We start from the raw sequence: 20,321 nt of genomic DNA, 5'->3' as shown, positions 1-20,321 counted from the left end.
GTCATGTTGCAGGGTTAGCCAAGAAGAAAGAAAGACTAAGTTGGTAGATAGGAGGAACATTAGCGTGTCACTAGGATGTTGACCCAGTCAAAATGAAGCAACATTGAAGAAGATTATAACCACTTGATCGCTTACATAGTAGAGCAGTTTGTGGAACATTCATAATTGATCCGAGTGGAGCTTAAATCCAGGAAGGAGGTTGCGCTATATTTTCTCAACTGCAGGACAATTGTTGTTGTTCTATTTTCTGTGTTGAATTCTTCTTTAATGTGAATAAACTGTGTTCGCCTATTCCCTTGGGATGTGGGTTGATTAGTTAAGAATCTGTTATAAAGTTTCCTTATGAATAAAAGGTCTCTATCTCCTCTCAGAGGATGGAACGATCATAGAATTTGTAGTATCTAGCTTTCAAAATTTTGTATTTTGCAGTCGATTTGAAATAAAGAAGACAATGTTATTTTGAGCTTATCAGTTGTTATCTAGAGTTCTGGATATACTCACCCAAGGGGGCCCACTTGGTGAGTAGTCCCTTTGTGTTTTTTAGTTAATTTCCATTTTGTTGTAGTTGTTGTTTTGGCATTCGATTGTTCCTAGAGCCACTAGAAATATTTCCTATGTCCATTCCTGCAGCCACTGTGGGCAGAGTAGTTCCTATCCATTAGCCAAAACATTGTTATTCAATAGCAGTTGCTTAAGTTACTTTTAGTTGTGAGTTTTGATTAAGTATTAGTTCATTATGTTTTTGCACATTTATTTTAGAGAATTTCCTTTTTCAACAGTAGTATAGAATGGTTGCAATTCTAACTTAGTGCACATATAGTGTTGGCCCATTTCAAGTTTACGTCCCTGGTCAATAAAATAAATGAGCCTTTTCTATAAGAAAGTTAGTTGTTCAGTAAGCATGTCCAATCTCTGAATTGAGCCTTTGCAGACTATTTCCAGTGGCCGATTTGATATATGGATGATTTGTGGATCTTGTGTTTGTGTTGTAAGCATTGTTTGTATCCTAGACTGCGATCCAACATGTGGCATATGTAATTCATTGATCTGTTATAATATTTATTCATATTATTTACTGGTTATGTATTCTGTGTTGTTACCGGTTGTTCTTTCTGCTATTTCTAGCATTGTGTTACCGGTTACCAGTATATTTTGCACGGTGTTTGTGTTAGGCTGCAAGGATGGGTTGTCCTTCATTGGATCTCCCTACCTTGACTGCATCAAAAATGCATCTGCAAATTGCTCTTTTGGTTAAAGTTGAATTGAAGAAGTTGTTAGATGTAAGATTTATCAGGTCAATCGACTATGTTGAGTGTATATCAAATACTCTACCTATTTCAAAACTAGGCAAAAGCATTAGATCTAAACATAACATTCCCAAAGGATGATTTTCTTTTACCTAATATTGGCATCATTATGGATTTGACTTTGAAACATGCTATGATATCATTAATGGATGGATTCTCTGGTTATAATCAGATAAGGATAGCACCAAAAGATCAAGATAAAACAGATACCACCTATCCATGGGGTACATATTGCTAGAACATCATGCCATTTGGTTAAAGAATGCAAGATAAATAAACCAAAGAGTAATGACTACTATCTTCCACAACATGATGCATACCTTTATGGAAGATTATGTAGATGACATCTTGGGAAAGTCATTCACCAAAGAAGATCATTTGAACATATTAGACAAGATCTTTTAGTCCATGGACAAGTTCAATGTTTGCTTAAATCCCAAGAAGTGTGTGTTTGGAGTCACATCCGACAAGCTTCTAGGATATATAGTTTCTGTAGATGGAATAGTAGTAAACCCATAGAAACTTAAAGCTATCATGGAAATTCCACCACCCAAGAACATTAGATAGTTATGATCACTTCAGGGTAAGTTAAAATCCATTCGTGAGTTCATCTCCTAGTTGGTAGACAAATGTCATCCTTTTGCTCATCTATTGCATAAAAATGTACCTTTCAAGTGGGATGACAAGTGTGAAGTATTTCAGTTGTTAAAATAATATCTAATGAATCCTCCGATCTTGATGTGGCCTACTGAAGGAAAAACCCTTTTTCTCTACATATTAGCTACAGAAGAATCTCTTAGTACTCTCCTAGCCCAAGAAGACTTTGAAAGAAAACAAAGAGCAATCGATTATATTAGCAGGACTTTAGTTGGCTATGAACTAAATTATACACCAGTTGAGCGAGCATGTTTGGTTGTGGTTTTTGCATCACAAAAATTACGCCATTATATGTTAACTCATTTAATCAAACTTGTAGCCAAGATAGATCCATTGAAGTACTTTCTCAACAAAGTAAATCTCACAGGTAGACTAGCAAAGTGGGTTTTAATTCTCAGTGAGTTTGATATAGAATATGTTGATCAAATGGCTATCAAAGAGCAAGTAATTGTTGATCACTTGGTAGAGGCACCACTAGTTGATGACCATCCAATACATTTAGAATTTCCAGATGAATCTATCCTTAGTATCATAAATCAAACCTGGAAAATCTACTTTGATGGGTCTTATACTCAGCACAGATTAGGGGCTACCATTCTTTTTGTCACTCCTCAAGGGGATACAATACCTAAATCCTATAGAGTGTTGTTTCCTTGCACTAATAATATAGTTGAGTATCAAGCACTCATGGCAGGTATCAAGATGTCAGTAGAGTGGAAGATCACAGAGTTGAATGTTTATGGAGACTCTCAGCTAGTCATTAATCAAGTGAATGATGAATATCAGAACAAAGATGAAAATTTGATGCCATACAAGCATATGGTAGATGAATTTAAAAAATATTTTGTCCTCATTCACTTTGAACAAGTGCCAAGATTAGAGAACAAAGTAGTAGATGCTGGCAACTAGTGCCTCTCTTCTTGATATATCAAAGAAACAAGTTATGAGTTCTTGGTAGAGAAGTTGTCCACTCCTGCATATGAAGATCTTGAGTCCTGCATTATCTGTGTAACTAGGAAAATGGAAAAACACATCAAAGCCTAGAGTTATGCAACCACAAAACACAAAAAGCTATGAGGTTGATCCTAATTCAACCAATGGAGCTATGAAGACAAGATAACTAAACTAAAGGGAAACCATTACAAAACTTAGATATCTCCTTCATATTTCTCCATTGTTTCTCTTTCTCCTTCAAATGTGTTGTGGCTATGACCTACAAGGTTGCAAGTGTGATGGAAGCAAGATTGCAAAGCGAAAACAATAGCGTAAGGATATTCAAGCTGTGGTTGTTGAAAATGAGCAATGAGAGCTCAATTTATAGAAAAATTGAGATTTGATTGAATGGCTAAGATTGACTTGGGACTGAAAAATAACAATAGATGAGATTTAATGAGATGACTTGTTAAGTGAGGATAAAAATGAAATTGCATTTCCAATGTCGAGGAAGAAAAAGAAATTAAAAGATATAAGTGAAAATAAACATTGGAAACATTCATTTTCAACAAAATATGCCAAAATGAAAGTGGAGGAAAAGACTAGTGGAGAATTAGCAAGTTGAAGAGATAAGGGAGATTGAAATTAGAAAGTGGAAGAGATAAGTGGGGTCATAAATAAATAAATAAAATTTATTTATTTCACCCACACATGACAATTAAATAAATTAAAAAATTATTTAATTAGAATAATTTAGAGAAACGGATTAAATAATTAAAATAATTATTTAATCATGAAATAATAATTAGCTAATAATAAAGGGATTAAATAATTAAATGAATTATTTAATCAAAGAGGAATAGTTGGGATTAATTGATTGAGATCAAGATTAATTGACTGGAAAGAGATAATGATGAATATTAATTAAATACTGAAGATTATTTTATTAATAGTTTAGAAGAACAATAATTAAATAATTAATAATTATTTAATTATAGCAAAATTAGAAGAAGAATATTGGTACTAATTAAATAAATAAATTTATTTAATCAGTTTAGACGAAAAAGGTTATTGAAAACTGTCATCAAAGACTTAAGACAATTTTTCAGTGTCTACATTTTGCCCCTCTTTGAGACAATGTGATTCTAAGCGTTGTTTCAAAGATTTTTTTTTTGAGAAATCATGCCCCAGTAGATGACCAGATGGAGGTAAGATGCCCCCTCAAGAGGTTATTTATGTATGAAAGAAATGAATGAGCTCTCAAAAGAAGAGAAGAATGGTTAGTCAGAAGTGAAGAATGTTAATTGATTGCAGAAAAAGGGTGATTGATATCAAATGAAGAAATTATATTGATCAAGTCGAATAGATAGCATAATAATGATTGATTTGCTGAATAGATAGAAGGATTGATGGGATAGAAGAAATGTTAGTTGGAAGAAATGCAAGTGAGAAGTGAAGAATAATTAGTGTGATGAAAGCTTTCTTTCACAAATGCAAATAGTAGGTGAGAACCTTTATTTGATATAGCAAAATAGATGTGATGCACCATGGCAATGAAGGCCAGGGCGATAATGCAATCCCTTTGCATAAGACAAACACATTACAGACAAGGAATGAATAAAAAAAATAACCTAAGACAATATGTGTTTCAAGGTTCGAGGTATGTGTGGAGTTCACAAAGTGAACATACTTATCACAAACACCCAAGACATACGTGCCCCAAAAATATATGAAACACTCTGCAAACAAAAAATAAAACAAAAATGATCATGAGCCATCCCGACCACTCTAGATCACTCAATGACATCATCGACTAGCATAGGAACATGATCAAAGATAAATCAAATAAAGATAAGATTCACAAGTTCAAACAAGTCAAACAACCATTCTAATCTTGTTGCCAAAAGTGATAATGTTTGGTTGATGATATGATGATCATGATGCCTAGTTTTAGGAAATGCATTAACCCATCTAAGATAGAACACAATCTGGTTTCAAGTATACCACACCCTATATAAGACCCATGATAATGTTGACAAAGGACCAATGATATTGATGTTTATTGATTGATACAACAAGTTTGATCAGTTTGAATGCTTGGTTGGTTGAACAGTTCATCTATTAATGTGTGATTTATTAAGCGCAATGTTTTATGCATTTTCTTTCTGACATCCACTCAAATATTTGTCTATGTAAAAAAGAGCTAATTTATTGACAAAATGAAATATAACCGATTGTTTTTGGATTTTGATCTTTTCCAATGTTTAGGGTTTTTAAACTTTTTGCTTTTTTAATGTGTTTTTCAAGACATTTTACAAATGTTTTTAGATTATTTCAAGACGTTTTTCAAATGTGTTTGACTTTTTTCAAGACATTTTACACTTTTTGTAATTATTTCAAGACATTTTGCAATTTTTATTTCTTTTTTCAGGAATTTATTTGATTTTTAGTGATTTAATGATTTTGCCCCTAATGTCTAGCAAGGCAAGGAATATGAAAAATGGATAAATATGCTTGCTAAAATATTGGTGGATAGAGGGAAGACAAAGGCCATTTATGATGGAGATAGAGTGGATGCAATGTCCAAGGGCTATTGTGCGATGGGCTAAAGCACTGGATATGACAATGTTAAGAAATGTCAGGCATGAAGGACATGTCAAGAGGTTTTTGAAACCATGTTTTACATTTTACATCCTTATGTCAGATCGCGTTCAAGGGACCTAAAAGAGTGTATGGACAGTGATAGGATATGGACAAGATAAGAAAGATAAAACATGAATAAAGGATATGAAAGGTTTGGATGGAGGAATAGCAATTTTGGATGCCAATTTGGATATTTCTTTAGACTGTTTTTCTCCAAGGACCTGCTTAGGGATCCACACGGTTTTTGATTTTTCATGCTTGTGTAGTTCCTTAGAGTGCATTGCTTCTACAAGGGTTTAGGAATCCATATAGATTTTGACTTTTCTTTCTTTTTCTCAATGGGTCTTTGTGGCCTTTTGGATTTTTCTTTTTCTTTTTGGATCATATTTTTCTTTATTTTGACATGTCGATTAGATTGGACATATTTATCCTTAAATACATGTGGATTGTTGGACATGTGAATTTTATGCTCGACATCCAAATTTCTTGGAGAAGGAAAGGAATGCATGGATGGATAGGAATGAAATGGAGGTCTTTTGGATGGATGGAAGGTGCTCAAAGATGTGTGCCTTTGCGGACCTTGCATAGTGGGTGGAGGGATATAAGGACCTAAAATGGATGGAAGGGATAAAGGGGACAGTGTATGTTTGGATTTAGGTTGGGTAGGGATACCAACATCTTGAGGAAGGTCACTGAGGCCATGACCATTAAGATGGGACTCTCTAAAAGAGAAGCATCTAGGGGCATTAAATCTTATATTTCCAAATAGTACAAGGGATTTGTATAAAGACATAGATTAGCATCTATTTTTGTTGCAGACAACCCTTGGGAGGATGCATTATTTGATGTATCAATTAGAAGAAATGGTGGAAATTGCTCTTGTGAAGCTTTAGGAGATGATATGGGAGGTTCTTGCGAAGCTTCAAAAGGTGTAGGAATAGCTATCATTGGAAATTCAATTTTTTTATGCACGAGTGAGCCATTGCTAGAAATAGGTACATGATTTTGATCATTCTCACAAAAATTACTTAGGACTCTCTTTAAGATATTTGTAATAGAGCTACCTTTCTTAGGAGATGTATTTAAATCCTTGCAAGGTTTTAGCATGGTTGGGTTTTGATATTTTATTTTTTTGAAAGGGATTTGTTTTTGGTTTGATGTTACATTTTGATTTTCAATTGGGTTGAATTGGTTTGACATGTTTGAAATTTGGCTTGATGTGTGTTGTAACTTTTGTTTTTGAACTTTTAGTTGTATTTGTTGATATTGATTTTGTTGGAATTATGCCTCTAATTCACTTGACCTTTATTCATACTGATTGGGTTAACTCTGGCCAATGAAACAGTGTGAAGAAAATTTGTGAACTCTATCAGTATAACCTTTTCTGATGAACTCGACATATCGGAGCTCGGAGTAGCAGGTTTGAAGTCATCCCGATGACCCGATGAAGTCATCTTCAGTAATCGGGGTAGCATTGGTTATTAAATGGATGAAAGGATAAAAGACTTGCAGTTTAGATCTAAATCCAATGGTCATTTCTTTACCACTACGGAAATATGCACGCATGTTTTTTCCTGCGACTTGGCGACCATGGTAGGGCCTGGCATAAGTGAGCGGTCCAGGCAAGATAAGGGTTGTGTAGATCAGAGATGATCAAATGGTGATCAAGGTTGATCCAACGGTGGTCGTTATGTCATGATGGGAAACCGCTCATAATATATTCCTCGTGACATAGCGACAAAGTGGTGGGACCTAGTAGTAGCGAAGGCAAATTAAAGGCCGACCAGATCAAAATGATCGGACGATGATCGCAGAAGATCTGATGGTGGTTGCTAGGTCTCGATGGGAAATTGCTGCTGAGACTTTCCATCGCGACCCAGCGACAAAGAAGAATTCTGGGCGGATAGTGAGGCCATGCTAAGATGTCAGAGCAGGGACCTCGGAACCAATCAGGGGGTGCCACATGGCAGAGTGCGGAGAGAAAGATCAGATGTTCAGGATAGCTGATCATTTATCTTGCTAATACCCGATGGAATCGCCTTCGGCGATCGGGTCTGTCATCAGCCATTGGAGATGTAGTTTGAAGCTATGTCGATACCCGAAGGAGTTGACTTGTCTGAGTTAGTGTATTTGAATACAAACCGGTTCGATTCCTAGATGCATGTAGGATAATTATTTTCTCACAAATGCAGACCAACGCAGACAGTTAAATGTCTAACTGATTGGTGAAAACTAACAGTTGAACGGTCGACATGAAAATGTATATGAAGCCAAGAGGAGACTTGAACATGGTGTTTGTTCTAATGATAAGTCGTATACTATGATGTGTACCCAAGGTGATCAGATTAAACATCTGTGTTGTGATAACAGACTTTATTGTAAATTTTCTTTGCTAAGAATAAAGTGATCTTGTTGTCGGTGGTGGGTTTTTTCCCGAAAGGGTTTCCCACATAAATTCATGGTGTTTATCTCTGTGTATGTTTGACTTCTGACATTGTCTATGTTTTGTATATGCTAATCTTAGTATTCTGTAAAGTTATAAAACATACTAGTCTTATTTCCCCTACAAATTGACATTAAGGAAGCGTTTTTCCGCATTGTGCTTTCCTTACAAGTGGTATCAGAGCTTGGCCAATTGTGTTATCCTCGTTGGGTAGGGTTGGTTTTTTGTGTTAATTTATTTTAGTGGGAGCCTATTAGTGTTTCTACTTGTTTACAGATTAAGATGGCAAGCTCTTCTGGAAGAATGTATATTGAGAAGTTCAATGGCTCCAATTTTGAGTTATGGAAACTTAAAATTGAGGACCTTCTGGTTGACCGATATTTTTGGATTGCAGTGAGTGGACAGAAACCTTCAGGCATGAGGCAAAAAGATTGGTATTTAGGACCGGAAAGCCAGATGACTCATAAGACTAAACCTTGCAGACTTAGTTCTATTGAACGTACATGAGGAGAAGACTACAAGTGATTTGTGGAAGAAGTTAGGAGACATCTATCAAATCAAAACCTTGGTGAATAAACTCTTCCTTAGGAAGAAGTTGCATTCTCTGAAAATGGATGTGGGAACACCCTTGGCAGATCATTTGAATGCGTTTAACATGGTTCTCACTCAATTGACATCAGTCGGTGTGGCTATTCAAGAAGAAGAACATTGCATGTTTTTGTTGTGTTCATTCCCAGATTCTTGGGAACATTTGGTGATGGCCATTGGTAGTACTATGACCCAGTTCAAGATGGATATTGTGGTCAATACTCTTTTGTCAGAAGAAATGAGAAAGAAGTCTTCTAAGATGAAAAAAGATGCACTCTCTGTTCGAGGCAGACCAAAGGACAAAGACAAGAAGAAAGGGAAGAAGTCCAAGTCCAAGTCTCAAGAGAGGTCCAAGTCTCCTGGAAAGAAGTCTAAGGTGAAATGCTGTAACTGTGGACAAAAGGGTCATATTCAAAAAGACTACAAAGAGGAGAAGAAGAGAAAGAACTCTTCTGATAATGAATCTTCTCACAGTGATACAGACGCCTTTGTAGCAGCTCTGGCAGTGCCTACTTCTAACAATGTGTGGTTGATTGACTCAGGGGCATCTTTCCATATGACATCTCACAAGGAGTGGTTCTCAAAGTATGAATTGTATGCTGGTGGGAAGGTGTACTTGGCAAGTGACTCAACACTAGAGATTGTTGGGAGAGGAAGAATTAAAATCCAATTTCCTGATGGGAGAATAAAGGGAATCAATGGAGTTCTGCACATACCAGGTTTGGCAAGAAACCTACTTTCTGTAAGAAAACTGAATGATGCTAGAGTCCAGGTAACATTTGTGTCTGGTGGTTGTAAGATGACTAGAGGGTCTATTAGTTTGGCTAAGGGTGAATGTGTTGATACATTATACAAGTTAAATGTTGAACCTGTGTGTTGTAATATAGTCACTTAGAAATCTGATAAACTACCGAGTTGACATATGATGTAAATTCTATGGAAGCTAAACTTCCTACAGAAAAGGCAATGCTCTAGCATTATAGACTTGCTCACATTGGTGAAAAAGGTTTGAAAACTTTAAAGAGTAAAAATTTGGTAGAAGGACTTACTAATTGTAACCTTGAGTTTGATTTCTGTGAACATTGCATATACGGAAAACAAAACCGTGTTCAATTTTATTCAAGTCCTCATAAATCTTCTGACATTCTGGACTATGTGCATTCTGATGTGTTTGGTCTAGTGGATGTACCTTCTTTGTCTAAATCAAAGTACTATGTATCCTTTGTTGATGATTATTCGAGAAGGACATTTGTTTATTTTACGAACAGTAAGTCAGAAGTGTTTAGTTAGTTTAAGGAATTTAAAAACTTGGTTGAAAATCAGACTGGAAGGAGAATAAAATGTTTAAGAACTGATAACAGTGGTGAGTATTACAATACAGATTTTGACAAGTACTGTGTATACCATGGAATCAAAAGACATAGAACAACGCCTTATACTCCACAACAAAATGGAGTTGCTAAAAGGTTGAATCGGTCTTTGATCGAGAAAGCAAAAAAGCATGTTGAGTATGTAGTGTTGGGCTGGAATAGAAGTTTTGGGCAGAAGCAGTTGCTACAACATTTACCTGTTGAACTGATCACCTACAACAGTGTTAGTAGACAAGACACCTATGGAAGCATGGTCTGGTAAGAAACCTTCTCTAAGACACATTCATGTGTTTGGTTCAGAGGCATATGCACATGTGCCTGATGTTAAAAGATCTAAATTGGATAACAAAGCAGTCAAATGTATTTTCATTGGATATGGAGTTGGAGTTAAAGGATACAAGCTTTGGAATCCTGAGACTGGAAAGGTTGTCTACAATAGAAGTGTCATCTTCCAAGAGTTGAAACCTATGTCTATAGATAAACCAACAAAGAAGGAAAAAGAGAAGGATGTGATTGAATTTCCACTAGGAGAAGAAGTTACAACTCCAGATGTACCTGAAGATGACAATGAAGAGATTTCAAGTAGCTCTGAAAGTTTAGAAGAAGAACAAAATGAAGCTTGACCACAAGTGTTAAGAAGATCCACACAAGAGAGGTGACAACCTGATAGGTTTACCCCAGATAGGTATAATTTTTTAATATTGAATGTAAATTGTGCCTATGCTTTACTTGTTTATATTGATGAGCCTAGGACTATAAAAGAAGCCATGGATATATCAGATTTAGATTCTTGGTTGGAAGCCATGAATGGAACATGGAATCTGGTATCCTTTCCTAAAGGCAGAAAGCCTGTGGGTTGTAAATGGGTTTTCAAAAGGAATTATGGTCCAGAAGGCAGCGTTGACAAGTAAAAGGCCAGATTGGTTGCGAAGGGGTATTCTCAAAAGGAAGGTATTGACTATGGAGAAATATTCTCTCCCGTAGCTAAGCTGACATCTATTAGATTTCTTTTGTCACTTGCAGCTACATATGATTGGGAATTCAAGCAAATGGATGTGAAAACAACATTTCTTCATGGGGACCTTGAAGAAGAAATTTATATGTCCCAGCCTAAGCATTTTGTGAAAAAGGGTAAAGAACATTTGGTATGTAAACTAATTAAGTCTCTTTATGGTTTGAAACAGTCTCCCAGAATGTGGTATCAAAAATATGATACGTTTGTGTTGTCTTTGGGATTTGTGAGATTGAAAGTCGAGCATTATGTGTACTACAAGGTTGAAGATGATAAGATACTTATTATTGCTTTGTATGTTGATGACATGTTGTTCTTTGGAAATAACAAAGGTTTGATCTCAGACTTGAAGTCCCAATTATCTTTGAAGTTCAAAATGAAAGATTTGGGGTCAGCAAACTACATTCTAGGAATGGAAATCAAGAGGGACAGGTCTAAGAGAAAACTCTGGCTCAGCTAGAGAAAGTACATCACTAGTGTTCTTGATAAGTTTAAAATGTCTGACTGTAAACAACAGGTTGTTCCTATTTTGCAGGGAACCAAACTATTTATGCATGACTGTCTGAAATCTCTAGAAGAGATAGATGACATGAAGAGTATACCTTATGCAAGTGTTATTGGCAGCTTGATGTATGCAATGTTTTGTACAAGGCCATACATTACCCAACCAGTGGGATTATTAAGCAGATTTATGTCAAACCCAGAAAGACTGCATTAGGATGCTATAAAGAGAGTTTTCAGATATCTGAAGGGTACTTCAAACTTTGCATTATGTTATCATGGTAATTTGAATTATTCAAAGAGAACTCACAGCATTTGTGGTTATACAGATTCTGATTGGGCAGGGGACATTGACAGCAGAAGATCCACCAATGGATACGTTTTTGTTCTGAATGGTGGAGAAATAAGTTGGATGAGCAAGTGACATTTTGTAGTCTCTTTGTCCACTACAGAGGCAGAATACATAGCAGCCACACATGCTTGTAAAGAAGTTGTTTGGCTCAGGCGTTTGAGCACAGATATTGGTTTTGATGCAGGGCAGGTTGAAGTGCAAAGTGACAGTCAGAGTGCTATATATTTAGCGAACAATCCTACATACCATGCCAGGTCTAAACACATAGATGTGTAATTCCATTTTGTGTGTGACATGGTAAAAGATGGAAAGGTTAATCTGAACAAGGTAGACACTCAAGAAAATGGTACAGATGCATTAACAAAACTGGTGAGCACTCACAAGTTCAGGTGGTGTTCTAACTCGATGGGTCTTAGTACCCATCCCTCTCTATAATGTTTGGAAAGTGCCCAAGTAGTCCAGTGAATTCCTTGTCAAGTGGGAGTTTGTTGGAATTATGCCTCTAATTCACTTGACCCTTGTTCATATTGATCAGGTTAACTCTGGCCGATGAAATAGTGTGAATAAAATTTGTGAACTCTATCAGTATAACCTTTACCGATGAACTTGACATATCGGAGCTTGGAGTAGCAGGTTTGAAGTCATCTCGATGACCCGACGAAGTCATCTTCAGTCATCGGGGTAGCATCAATTATCGGATGGACGAAAGGATAAAAGACTTGCAATTTAGATCCAGATCCAATGGTCATCGCTTTACCACTATGGAAAGATGCACGTATGTTTTTTCCTGCGACTTGGCAACCATGGTAGGGCCCGACATAAGTGAGCGGTCCAGGCAAGATAAGGGTCATGCAGATCAGAGATAATCAAACAGCGATCAAGGTTGATCCAATGGTGGTCATTATGTCGCAATGGGAAACTACTCGTTAGTATATTCCTCGCGACATAGCGACCAAGTGGTGGGACCTGGCAGGAGAGTGGCTAAGGAAAATTAAAGGCCAAGTAGATCAAAATGATCAGACGATGATCGCAGAAGATCCAATGGTGGTCGCTAGGTCTCGATGGGAAATTCCTCATGAGACTTTCCATCGTGACCCAGTGACAAAGAAGAATTCTGGGCAGATAGTGAGGTCATGCTAAGATGTCAGAGCAAGGACCTCGAAACCAATCAGGGGGTGCCACATGGGGGAGTGCAAAGAGAAAGATTGGACATTTGGGATAGCTGATTGTTTGTCTTGCCGATACCCGATGGAATCGCCTTCAGCAATCGGGTCTGTCATCGGCCATCAGAGATGTAGTTTGAAGCTACTCCGATACCTGATGGAGTCGATGTGTCTGAGCCGGTGTATTTGAATATGAACCGGTTTGATTCCTGGATGCATGTGGGATAATTGTTTTCTCACGAATGCAGACCAACGCAGACAATTAGATGTCTAATTGATTGGTGCAAACTGACAGTTGAACGTTCGACATGAAAATGTATATGAAGCCAAGAGGAGACTTGAACATGGTGGTTGTTCTAATGATAAGCTGTATACTATGGTGTGTAACCAAGGTGATCAGAGTGAACATCTGTGATGTGATAATACACTTTATTGTAAATTTTCTTTGCTAAGAGTAAAGTGATCTTGTTGTCGGTGGTGGGTTTTTTCCCGAAAGGGTTTCCCACGTAAATTCATGGTGTTTATCTCTATGTATGTTTAAATTCTGACATTGTCTCTGTGTCATATATGTTAATCTTAGTATTCTGTAAAGTTATAAAACATACTAGTCTTATTTCCCCTGCAAATTGACATTAAGGAAGTGTTTTTCCGCACTGTGTTTTCCTTACAGATTTGTCGGTTGAGTTTCCAACCGATACTTGACAATCTATTGATCTAGTTGTTGACACTATGTGTTTGGTTGAGCATATTATTAAAATTGCACCATTGATTGTGTTTCTTGGACATGTTGGACCATTGGCTGTGTATGTTGAATCATTGGTTGTTGTTGGTGATTGATTGGTTATTGATGTTGTATGATTGGTCATGTATTTTGGATCATTGGCTATTGATTTTGATCAAATGATGTTTGACTTGGGATTTGGTCGAATGAAGTTTGATTTGGGATTTTGTTAAAATTTGTGCTTGTTGCTTGAAATTGTTTCATCATCTCTATTTGTGAAATGAGAGTTGGTATGTCTAATCGTTCGATGAGATATTTTACAACAACTAGCTCAATATTTGGATTTGGACCTGGAAATTTATGAAACATTTTGGACATTTGTGATCTATTCTTTTCAATATTTTTCACCTTTTGTTCTAAGATCTTTGTTTCTCGAGCTAATTTCTCTTCGAGTTTTTGTATTTGGACACTTGTTTTGTCATAAAAAGTTTGATCAATGTTGCCTTGTTGTTTGGCTGGATAGAATTGTGATTGCCTTGGATTAAAACTTGATTGCATTGTGTTATCTATTGGACCAATCATCAGTTGATATGTCAAACTTTGTTGCATCATAGGAGCTTGAAAGTTTGTTTCAATAGACATGTCACTATGCAATGCAATATTTTGGGGATTTTCTAATTTAAGGATGATTTTGATATGCAACTAATGGAATTGAAAATTTAACATAAATGATTGACAATGCAACTTATGTTTTTTGTCCTTTTTGAATTTTTGGAATGACAATGATATGCAACTAAATTCAATCTTAGAAAATGATAATGCAATCTAAGGTAAGAATGTAATCTATGTTTTTTTTGGAATTTTAAAGATTTGGACAAACTTTGGGAATGCAAACCTAAAGGTGTGACCCTTACGAAATTAAAATGAAGTCAAGACCTTAAGAGGACAAAGGACAAACTGACAATAGGAAAAATTGACAATGTCTCAGCTATACGGTTGGATACTACGCTAGGTTTGACAAAATGGTAATGACAAAAGGACAAATTTTGGACAAGGTCAAGACTCCCTAACAATGACTTGGGGTTTAATCTAAAGTTTTAATTTTTGGAATTTAACAAACCTAATTTTGAGACTAAATGCAAGTGGACAATGATAATGACAATGACCTAGGGTAAGAACCCAAGATATGATACAAATATGAGCTCAAGATGCGTTATGACCTAGAGATATTAAATGACCGAAGGACATAAAATGGACCAAAGTAATGAAATGACCTAAGGATATAAATGGAACTTTATGTTATGAAATGGACCAAAGTTGATTATCATGCTATGATATGACCTAGGGTTATATGATTTGACCTAAGGTTTGATGATATAATATGATTTAAACCAATGATATGATATGACATAATTATGGTGAACTAAGGATATAAATGCAAATATATGACAATGTCAACCTAAGACAAGACCCAGGAGAATTAATTTAAGCCTAAGTGCAAAATGAGGATACTTACAATGAAATGGACTAAAATGGAGGATAATAACTATGTGTCCTAGGACCTAGGTTTGAACTATGCAAAACCTAACCCTAAGTGACATGAATTTTGAAACAAGGGTATCTAATGTTGTGAAAATATATGTTCAAATGTTGGATGAATACTTGGACAAAAGTGTGAACTCTCTGTTTGAACTTTGTTTAATATGAAACTTATTTGCTCTTGAAAACCAAGGTTGTTTATGACCACTTGTGTGAATTGTTTTTGATTCACCTTTTGACAAGCACGGAAGACAAAATGTTTGTTTGACCTTGACACGGGACAATCGTGCACCTTCAACAATTAATCCTATTGCTAGCAAGGACGATAATTGTTGGATCTCACTTGGGTTTCCCCAACTATTCTTGCTCAAAGTGGATACTTAGATGCTTGACCCCACTGGCTCCACTCCACAACACTCACTTCTCCAGGGTAGCCAAGCATCAGTCCCCATGAAAACTCCCCATGGAGAACTTTGTATCTCTACTAAGAACCATAAGGATGTAAGACATCATCAGAGGTCCGACCTCTTGTACCAACAACTAGAAGGTTTTTGGCTTCTAAAACAAAGATTTTTTAGTCATGGCATCTATTCGGGTGGCCATACATGTGGTGTTTTTCTCTAGTGAGGTAGCCTCCCAGCTTGCAGAGGTTACGTTCTATGGGTTTTCACATGCCACTTAGACATTGAGGGAGACTTACGTCGATATGACACATTGACACCCCTCGCTTCAAACTTTCGTTACAAACGCATTTATTTATAGTGGTTCGGAAGAGCTTGGCCTTAGCTCGTTACCACTTGGGACATTCCCTCTCATCAATGCATGTGCGAAGTACTAGGAAAATTGGGAGGCATGCCCTATAAAGGTAAAAACACACACAAAATAAAATAAGACATAGCAAACATGGTGTTCTTTATCCTTTAGAAAATTGAAGTGATCTCTACACTAAGGCAAATAGTCTTGCTTCAAAATTTATGATATGTCCATTGATCAATTTGTATCCCAGTTAAGACTAGATGAGGTTAATTCCACCTTAATTTTAAAAGGATTTGATGAATTTAAACCATGATTAAATATAATTTGATGTTCATTTTTGAACCCTTTGCATGCATTAAATGTGAAATTTGTTGTTCTTTGATCCAAATCCTAATTAAGACTATGTGAGAATTGTAGCATTCATTCAAACCTCCTAATTAGGCTATGTGAAAAATTGTTGTTCATTAAAACCTTCTAATTAGGCTATGTGAAAAAAATGTCTTTCATTGCATGTTAATAAATCCTACATGAATCATTGTTTACACTCCATAAAGCCCACATACAATAATAGATCCCCACGTAAAACCTAAAAAACCTGCATGCAAGCATAGATCCACACATAAAACCTGCATGCAAACATAAGACTCACAAAATTGTCAGATTTACATGTTCATGTTAGGTTCACCAAAAATTGTGAGGTAGGAAATCAAAGCATTAACATTAGGCAACCACAAACCTAATTGCAAATGAAATCAACTCCTATCACATTAATAAAAGAATTGAAGATAAGATGTAAGCAAGAAATGCAAACCAAACAAAATCTCCTTCAATTGACCTCCACCATTTCTCTTTCTCCTTCAAATATGTTGTGGATCTCACCTACAAAGCACAATTGCAAGTTAAAGCAATATTTGCAAGCGAAATTGACAGCGTAAGGATACTTGAAAAATGTGGTGGTTTAAAATGAGCAATGAGAGCTCAATTTATAAAAAAATTGAGATTGATTGAATGGCTAAGATTGACTTGGGACTAAAAATAATCAACGGATGATATGAAATGAGATGACTTGTTAGTGAGGATAAAAATGAAATTGCATTTCCAATGTCGAGGAAGAAAAACAAATTAAAAGAGAAGTGAAAATAAATATTGGAAACATTCATTTTCAACAAAATATGCCAAAATGAAAGTGGAGGAAAAGATTAGTGGAGAATTAGCAAGTTGAAGAGATAAGGGAGATTGAAATTAGAAAGTGGAAGAGATAAGTGGGGTCATAAATAAATAAATAAAATTTATTTATTTCACCCACACATGACAATTAAATAAATTAAAAAATTATTTAATTAGAATAATTTAGAGAAACGGATTAAATAATTAAAATTATTTAATCATGAAATAATAATTAGCTAATAATAAAGGGATTAAATAATTAAATGAATTATTTAATCAAAGAGGAATAGTTGGGATTAATTGATTGAGATCAAGATTAATTGACTGGAAAGAGATAATGATGAATATTAATTAAATACTGAAGATTATTTTATTAATAGTTTAGAAGAACAATAATTAAATAATTAATAATTATTTAATTATAGCAAAATTAGAAGAAGAATATTGGTACTAATTAAATAAATAAATTTATTTAATCAGTTTAGACGAAAAAGGTTATTGAAAACTGTCATCAAAGACTTAAGACAATTTTTCAGTGTCTACATTTTGCCCCTCTTTGAGACAATGTGATTCTAAGCGTTGTTTCAAAGATTTTTTTTTTGAGAAATCATGCCCCAGTAGATGACCAGATGGAGGTAAGATGCCCCCTCAAGAGGTTATTTATGTATGAAAGAAATGAATGATCTCTCAAAAGAAGAGAAGAATGGTTAGTCAGAAGTGAAGAATGTTAATTGATTGCAGAAAAATTAAAAATGGCAAATTAAATAAATTAAAAATTTATTTAATTAGAATAATTTAGAGAAAGGGATTAAATAATTAAAATTATTATTTAATTATGGAAGAATAATTAGCTTATAATAAAGGGATTAAATAGTTAAATAAATTATTTAATCAAAGAGGAATAGTTGGGATTAATTGATTGGAAAGAGATATTGATGAATATTAATTAAATAATGAAGATTATTTAATTAATAGTTTAGAAGAACAATAATTAAATAATTAAAAATTATTTAATTATAGGAAAATTAGAAGAAGAATATTGATACTAATTAAATAATTAAAATTATTTAATCAATTTAGACGAAAAAGGTTAGTGAAAATTATTGTCGAAGACTTAAGACAATTTTTTAGTGTCTACAATATGTCATTTGGTTGGACCCGATTCCCCTCTATATGATGACATATACACCTACTTAAAAGGAAATACCTTGCCGCTCAATTTATCCAATAACCAAAAGAAAACCTTTATTTGTAAAGTCTCCCATTATACCATAATTGTTGATACCCCATATCGAAGAGGTCTTGAAGGTACTCTCCTCACGTGTCTAGAACATGTGACTAGAATGTGATGAATATCAAACCACCTTGATAGAAGTTCACAAATGTATCTATGGAACTCACACTAGTAGTCCTAACTTAGCTAATAAACTCATACATATGGGATACTATTGGCCAAGTATGGAAATAGATGCATACCACTTTGTCAGGAAATGTAAGAAGTGTCAGATTCACAATAATCTCATACATACACCAACATAAGAATTATAACCTTTAGTAACTCCATCGCCCTTTTCTCAATGGGGACTCGACCTCATGGGTAAGATCCATCCACCTTCTTCCAATGGCTACAAATTCATTATAACTAGCATTGAGTACTTCACGAAGTGGATTGAAGCCATTTCTCTCACTACTGTTATAGGAAAATAAATTTCCTCATCTATCTTGAATTACAACATTTGTCACTATGGAATCCTTCTATCCATTATTGATAATGGAATACCTCTTAATAATTAGGATGTAAAAGAACTCTGTGACAAATTTCACATCCAATATCATTTCTCCACACCTTACTACCCATAAGGCAACAACCAGGCTAAGGCTTCAAACAAAACAACCCTGGAGGTATTAAAGAAGACAGTCAATGAAGTTGGTCGTGATTGGCATGTTCAGTTGAACCCTGCTTTATGGACCTATAGAACAAGTATCTGAATACCCACTAGTGCAACCCTATACTCCCTTGTCTATGGATCCAAAGACATCTTATCAATAGAGGTCAACTTACCATCTCTTTGAGTTTCACTAAAAGGCTTGATACCAGATGAGGATTATCGTATCTCCAGATTGCAGGAACTTGAGTTGTTGGATGAGTGATATCAGAAGGATTTCAATCATCTCAAGGCTTATCAACAATGGAAGTCTAGAAGCTATAATCACAAAGTGAAGCCCTATGTATTTCAAGTTGGTGATCTTCCACTAAAAGAGAACCCTTGAAATCAACAAGATCAAGAGAAGAAGGGGAAGTTTGAGCCCAATTGGTTAGGTCCCTATGTTATTGTGGTTTCTTATGGATCAGAGGCTTATCAACTATCCACACCAGAAGGTGAGTTGTCAGATGATCCAATCAAAATTTTGCATCTTCGCAGGTTTTACAGTTAAGCTTTTTGAAAAACCTTAATGCAAGGGGCAAAAATTAAAAAAAAAAAAATTTAAATCAAGAAAATCAAGAAAATAAAAAAAATCAAGAAAAGAAAAAAAATTTAAAAAATCAAGAAAAGAAAAAAAATCAAGAAAAGAAAAAAAATTAAAAAGAAAAGAAAAGAAAATAATAATAAAAAAGTGCAATAAAAACAAGTGGTGAAAACCTGGCAATGGGTGCTACTTATGATAAACTAGCCATTTTATCTATTTGGATTCTAGGTTCTCATCCATATCCGTAATCATTGTAAATACCCATAATAAAATCTCCTACCCATATCTATCTAATCATATCCTAAAGCATTGATAATCCTATTCATATCATATCCAAATCCTATCTATTGCCCATTGTAAATACCCACCAATAAAATCCTACCATGAATTGTGACATAGTGCTTTCGTAAGCCTATTTTATAAATTTAATAATAAATTTTCATAGATCTTTCTGTATCTATTTATTCATAATAAATTGATCATTTCCTAGACTGGGGGCAAAATCCTCGACCTAGTTACAAAATGGGATTCTTGAATGTCACACTTTAGAGGATAAAAATCTGGATTTTGAGGCATGTCTCCAAATAACAAGCAACATAACAATGAGCCTTAAACAAAATTATGACATGGAGCATTGAATGTTTATATGCAACCAAATTGTGAAACAATTACATCATACCTCAACAATAACTATCAAGAT

This window comes from Cryptomeria japonica, chromosome 3 (genome assembly GCF_030272615.1).
Source record: "Cryptomeria japonica chromosome 3, Sugi_1.0, whole genome shotgun sequence".
In the NCBI taxonomy this organism is placed as follows: domain Eukaryota; kingdom Viridiplantae; phylum Streptophyta; class Pinopsida; order Cupressales; family Cupressaceae; genus Cryptomeria; species Cryptomeria japonica.
This window is presented reverse-complemented; position numbering follows the sequence as displayed.